General features: G+C 36.3%; 1 long non-coding RNA gene across 4 annotated transcripts; it reads right to left on the bottom strand.

Annotated features, from left to right (window-relative positions):
• Positions 1–480: 480 nt before the first annotated feature.
• LOC113318813 lies at positions 481–4,032 on the bottom strand. 4 transcript variants are annotated; one of them, XR_003344850.1, is made up of 4 exons: positions 3,229–4,032; positions 2,729–2,819; positions 980–1,733; positions 481–866 (listed from the first exon to the last, which is right to left on the bottom strand). It is a non-coding gene; the product is annotated as an uncharacterized LOC113318813 (long non-coding RNA). The 4 variants fall into 4 exon arrangements; XR_003344849.1 differs by having other exon boundaries at positions 2,729–4,032; XR_003344848.1 differs by having other exon boundaries at positions 980–2,819.
• Positions 4,033–6,758: the final 2,726 nt, after the last annotated feature.

Below are 6,758 nucleotides of genomic sequence, written 5' to 3'. Positions count from 1 at the left end.
TTCGTCGAGTTGAGCAATACTTGCTCAGTCGCTTTAGTCATCAATTCATTGACATCTCAGAGAACTACATGTTCAATCCATGAATCACTGAGCATTCACCACTTATGCTCGATTCAACAAAACTAGACTCACAGTCTAAATCAGTCAACAACTGACTAACTAATACACGTCTGCCTTGCAGACTCCACGATCGTGAAATATCAATCACGCCACAAATGAGGGGATATCACTTAGGGTTTTGGTCTGGCGGTCTACGGCACGTGGATTCATCCACAATGAGAAATGTGCGTAAGTCGTGTAAACGGTTAAAGGAGTTAGCAAAGTAGTGGGTGCACGATCAGTCAAGTCTCCACACGACGTGGAACTGACTTTACCAAGATCTCCCACTTTCCCACTCTTTCACTCAAGAAACCGTCACACTTATAGGGATCAGTGGTGCATCATTCTTGCAAGATAAGTAAGTCTAAATCGAGGACAACATAAGGATAGAATATCATCAATCATCGATTATCATCATTATCTGTCAACAACTCGACATAAATTTATTCACAGAACTCAACTTCAGCAGTTCAGCAATATTGCAGAAACCTTCAACACACCCGCAATCATTGATCATCATTGATCCCACACAACTCTCAGCTTTCCTCCTACAGATCAACCCATCTCCCTCTTTGCGACTGAATTGACTCTGGAACGACCATTGTCTTGGTTTAGGCCGGAGTCATACAGATTGATTTACCGAATCTAAGCACCCCCTTTGCAGCGGTGCATCTGTGTGAGGTTCAGCAGTTCGCTCGGTTGAGGAGTCTCGACAGCACGCTCGACTCTCCACTTTCCTAGAAAACCAGCAAACTGTTTTTCCCCATCTATAGAAACAACAGAATATCAAAATGAAACATATGATTTGCACATTAGAAAAAGATAGTTTTTCTGCACACACGAATAAACAATGAAAAATGGCAGTATATTTAGGACATACCTTTTCTTAATCCAAGAGAAACATATTCCCTTATAAACACAAGAGGAACATTAATCTCCAATAGAGCATTTGAAGGGGCTCGAAGGTAACATTAAGTACTGCATCAGCTCCCGCATCGAGATGAAGCTAACATGATCACAATATATAGAATTCATACGGAAAAAAAATCAAGTTAAGTAATAAACAACTTCAATAACACATGATACAATGTTGCCCCTTCCCTAAAAAAGGACATGGTTCGTGCCTAAATCTAAAAGTAGAACAATTTATCAACATTTCACAGTTGGTGATGGAAAGTAGGCTAAAACTAAACTAGAACCCCAAGGGAAATCGCCCCAACAGTGACATGATTCTTTCATTTCATAACCTGATCCAAATGCTACAATAAGCAAATTTCATTTTAAGAATTGAATTAAAAACTGAACTGAACTACAATGCAGGGGATATTTCCGTACCCTAGCATGATTCTTTCACTAGATACCTTAGTTTAAAAAAAATGATCCAAACAATCTCAGAACAAGAACAAATTAACAAAATCTTAAAAAAGGGTTTCTAATTACTTTCTCAAATAATTTCATCAGATTCAACTACCATTACACCACCAACCTTTAACGACCACCACCTACCAACCGCCATCACCACTCCACCACCGCCAGTCCGCCACCACCACTGACGCCACCCCCACTGACGCCACCCCCACCAGACTACCGCCGCCGCCACCACCGTCGCCACCATCAATCCGTCGCCGCCACCACTAGTTTAGATATTTTGCATCAACAATAGTAGTTAATCCAAATAAAAAAAGAATCAGCAGTTGAAGTTGATCAAATTTAAGGGATCAACAACGGTAGCTGATCCAAAAAAAAAAAGGGTCAACAGTAGAAGTTGATCCAAATATAGGGGATCAACACCAGTCGTTGATCCCTTAAACTGGATCAACAATGGAAGTTGATCCATGTAAATAATGTCAACAACCAAAGCAGACATGAATGAGTGAACTTGGCATGAGTCCAACACGCATTATCTGACATGGAGTCAGCCATGCTATCATTGCACCACAAATTCAACATTTAAAGAATTTACATCTATAAAATCCAATCATTTAAACTACAAGCATAATTATATTAATCTAAGGAAATTTTGTCAACAATAGGAGTTATTCCCATAAAAAAATGAGATCAACAGAAATAGTTGATCCCATAAAAATGGATCAATAACAGGGGTGATCCATACAAAATGGGATCAACAATAGGAATTGATTCCATAAATGGGATCAACAACCGTAGTTGATCCCATAAAAATGGTGTCAATAACAAGAGTTGATCCCATAAATGGGCGCATCCAAAATGTTTGTCTCTCACTTTTCAAAAACCTAAAGTTCATCTAATACGACAGTAAACCCACATCCGAGGCATTAGTCAAGTATCAACTTCTAATCAAGAATCTACTAGTGACAGAAACATGACATAACTTCGTAGCTCTAAAAACAAGACCCTACTGTTTGTGTTTGCTAACCAAATCAAAATTTGTATATAATTCAAAAATAAATCAACTTCTAATCAACTATCATCTCTTAATGGATACCATTAAGCTACTGATCAATAACAATATTAGGAGTTTGCTGATGATTCTAAGAAGGTAATAACCAATTTCATGAACCACCAAAAACTATAACACAGATTGGGAGACTGGTACAACTAATCAATATGAATTCTAAGTGTCATGAAATGAAAATTAAAGCCTACGTACCCCAATTTTTCCTGCCTCCGAGGATACCATGCAGAAGAACAACATTTGGTATATCAGGTTTTAAGTTTTCCACAATAGAACTCCATTTAACCTGCAACGTATCTTAGCTACATCACTTGTTTTAATCAAATCAAAAGCAAAGACAGATTAATGCTTATATTACAGCACAAATCCATATCACTAACAATCACGGCTAGAATATCTTCAAATGTAGCTACTCAAGCACACTTTTTATTTAGCTCAAAGCCAGGTTGACATCATTCAAATTGATAAATTCTCCAAACACATACCATCTGCAGCGGGTGTTTTCCCTTGTTGAAATGTTCATTGTTATTAATCATCAATATCACAGATGATTAATGAATGAGAGATAAGTTATACAATCCCTTAACTGGTTAGAAAAATTCATCAAAAATATATTGTACTCTAAAAATCATTAACCGAACAAATATTTGTTGTGCTAGAATGAGTATCAACACCAGAATTACTAGCCGACAAACCTTGCCGTTTCAGATGTCTCCTTTATGGTAAACCACGCGTTCTTAATAGCATTCAGGTGTATACTAAGAAGAATTGCAACCCCAATATATTGATTGCATTACCATCTCTACACAAAAATCCCAAGAAAAATTCACCAGAAAATCCAAACAATCCCCAAAATGTAACATCAATTTAGTTCACCACCACCACCAACTCCTCCGCGACTAAAACCACCAGGATTAGTTGTTCCTCTATCAATGAGATTAATTATTAAACTCCAATTAATAAAAAAAAATGCAGATTTTAAAACCGAAAATCACCTGAAATTGAAATCCAAAAATCATATCATCATCTCCTAAATCTTTAACTAAATTAAGAAAATTTTTAGTTTCTGCATCCTATGAAGATTCAACGAAGACCTCTCATGTAAGAAAAAACAATTACAGAGATCCGATCATACTAGTAACTAATCAATTTGATTCTTGATGTTAAATCAATTTTCACCACAAAACACATGATTGATATGGGGAATCAAAGTTGGGAATAAAATAAAATAAAAAGCGAAATTAAACAATTTTTTGAAAATAACGAATTGAATAAGAAGACAATCACTACCTGAACATACAAAATGATTCGATCTGGATCTTAATAGCTAATCAATTTTCACCGAAATCAGATGAGGAATTAAAGTTGAAAATGAAGTGATAACGAATTTAAGTAGTTATCTTGGATTCGTTGGCGACGGCAGAAGTGGTGGTAGTGGTAGAGGTGGTGGTGGTGGTGGTAATGGCCATGGCTGTAGAGAGAAACTGAAATGTTTTAGACCTGATATTAAAGAGATAAGTTATAACTCAACGATTCGCGAGTTATTCAGAAAGGATATTTCTGGAATTAATGAGTAAATTTTGTTTCCTTTAAAAGTGGGAGGATATAATTATTGTTGGTAGGGATAATTATGAAGACCCAACAAAAGGGGGACAATAAATCAATTTCCACATAATATTATGACACTATATAACAATGATTGAGAGCTACTGTTTTCTCATTGTTATAGCTATGTATCTTCAACAACTATGATGTTGAGTTGAACACATTCAAAATCATCGGAGTACTTGGAAGTGACGAAGATTTCGAGAAATGTTGAAGAACCAAGGAAATCAAGCATTTAGATGAGAAGCTACAAAGTTTATTTATTTTGTAATCCATATGTTTTGATAGTTTTGTCACTAAAATTGACAAAGGGGGGATTGTTAGAGCATTGCTCGGTCGAACTCGCAAACGTTGCTATCTTAAGCTTGTTTGTCAAGTTTACTTGCCAAAACTATAAGTCTTGATTTCTAGTCTACTTATAGCTAAGTCTCGGATTAGGATAAAAAGTGTAGTTGAGCTTTAGACTTCACGACGTTCATCGATTAAAGATGAAGAACTACTAGCGGGAGCTTGTGGAACTTCATCAACAAAGGGTATACGGAGACTTGAACTCATCTATCACTCAAAAGTCTATCTACTTTATCTCCTATTTGAGACAAAAGTCGTATATCTATATAGACTTCGATTATACACATTTGATATTTAGAGCTGAGCTTAACACGCTTACAAATTTCTCGAAATATGTGATGGCAAGCTTTCGCTTTAACCAAGTTCATCTTATATTCTTGACGAAAGTCAAAAGATGATCATGTGAAAATCACCTGGTAACATCTTACATGATTTGTGCGAGACAGTCATTTGATGTAAACTCGGAATGTTTCGTATTGATCATTCCTTGAAAATTGCTTTGAAGCTAATAGTTTGTGTGAGACAGCTATTTCCTTCTTCTAAGAATGTTTCAATCATTGAACTGTTAGTTTAGAATAATTAATCATGATTGGATATAGAACAGTATGCGTACTTGTATGCTAACTGTTCCAAGTTATTCCAAGTCCGGGAACCATAATATGCATACCCGTATGTGTACTTGTTGGTTTAATGAAAGTCCAGGAACTTAGTATGCATACCCGTATACGTACCGACGTAGGTTTCAAGTTCCAGAATTCAACTAAGTTTGGGGGTGTGTGTACCCGTTCGCATACTGGCGAACCCAAACTTAGTCCGCCCACTTAGGTATGCGTACCCGTTCGCATACTTGAGTATGTTATGGTCTAAAATCGGTTTGTTCATGAACTAATATATTTATATAATAAGGAATGCAATCTTTTGCAAACCGTGGCTATAATGTTCATGAATTGATTAGAGTGAATCAAAATCGATTTTTCTTCAATTGTTTCTTCTATACTTCTATGAGAATATAAACAATTGACTAATTCTAGAACTAGTTTCATTTGAGTCATTTGAACTAGTTGTGATTGAGATGAACAAGGTTGATATGAAAGTGTTCATATGGCCAACTTCGTTTAACTATTGTTGAGCCAAAAAGGCGTACACGTTTAGGTATGGCTACCCATATCTAAATGAAGTCACTTTTCTTTTGTGTGTAACAAGCTAAGTTCGATCTAACGGTTGAAAGATATTAGCTTGGGTCTAATCATGTTTTCATCTAACGGTGAATATTGAATACTTTGTTACCAAGGTAACATTGATCGCAAAACCTGATTTGAAGACTATATAAAGGAAAACTCTAGCAACTGGGAAACCTAATCCCACACCTCCTGTATGATACAAGTTGCGACTAGAGTCGATTCTCCTTTAACTTAGGTTTTTCCTAAAACCATTATAGGTTAACGACTTAAAGACTTCATTGGGATTGTGAAGCCAGACCCAACTATTTTCTTTGTAGTTGCGTGTTCTGATCTTGTTTTATTCTATCGTATTGAGTACTATCTTCTCTAATATTTGCTCGAGATTTATTCTCCGATAGGCAAGATAAAAAGTAGTCACAAACATCTTCGTCTCATCTTTTGTGATTCCACAATATCTTGTTTCGCTACCATACAATTAAGATTATTGTGAGGTAATTGATATTACTAGTCCGTTCTTCGGGAATATAAGTCTGGTGTATCAATTGGTTCCTGTTCACCTTGATTTATCAAAATACAGAACAAAGCTCATAGGTATTTCTGTGGAAGACAGATTTATCTATTCAATAGACTTTTTTGTGTGAGACAGACTGGTTTATCAAGTCTTCGACTTTGGGTCGTAGCAACTCTTAGTTGTGGGTGAGATCACCTAATGGTGGGTTTGGATGCAGAATTTTAAAGGTAGAATTCATGGGTCCAGGGGATTTGGTGGGATTACAATTCCCTTGGTACGTTTGGTTGCCCAAATTCCTTAGATTCACGTTTCCTTCGGGATTTATAATTCCACCAAATCCCCCATTTTGAATACCACCTCCCCCACTAAGATTTGCTGGAAAACTTAGGAGGGATTTACGTGCCCACTATTTTTAACATTAAAAGTCTTATTTTCTCCCTCTAAATAGTCTCCAAACAGTACATGGGATTTAAAACAAGGAAACGTTATAATTATATGAATTTTCACTTAGTTATCAAACACACGGGGAATTTGCATGATTCCCGCAGTTTGTAGTCCTGTGGAATTATACATCCCTCGA

Source organism: Papaver somniferum, chromosome 10 (assembly GCF_003573695.1).
Source record: "Papaver somniferum cultivar HN1 chromosome 10, ASM357369v1, whole genome shotgun sequence".
Classification (NCBI taxonomy): domain Eukaryota; kingdom Viridiplantae; phylum Streptophyta; class Magnoliopsida; order Ranunculales; family Papaveraceae; genus Papaver; species Papaver somniferum.
Note: the sequence above shows the minus strand (reverse complement) of the source record. Positions and strands in the feature narration are given on the sequence as shown.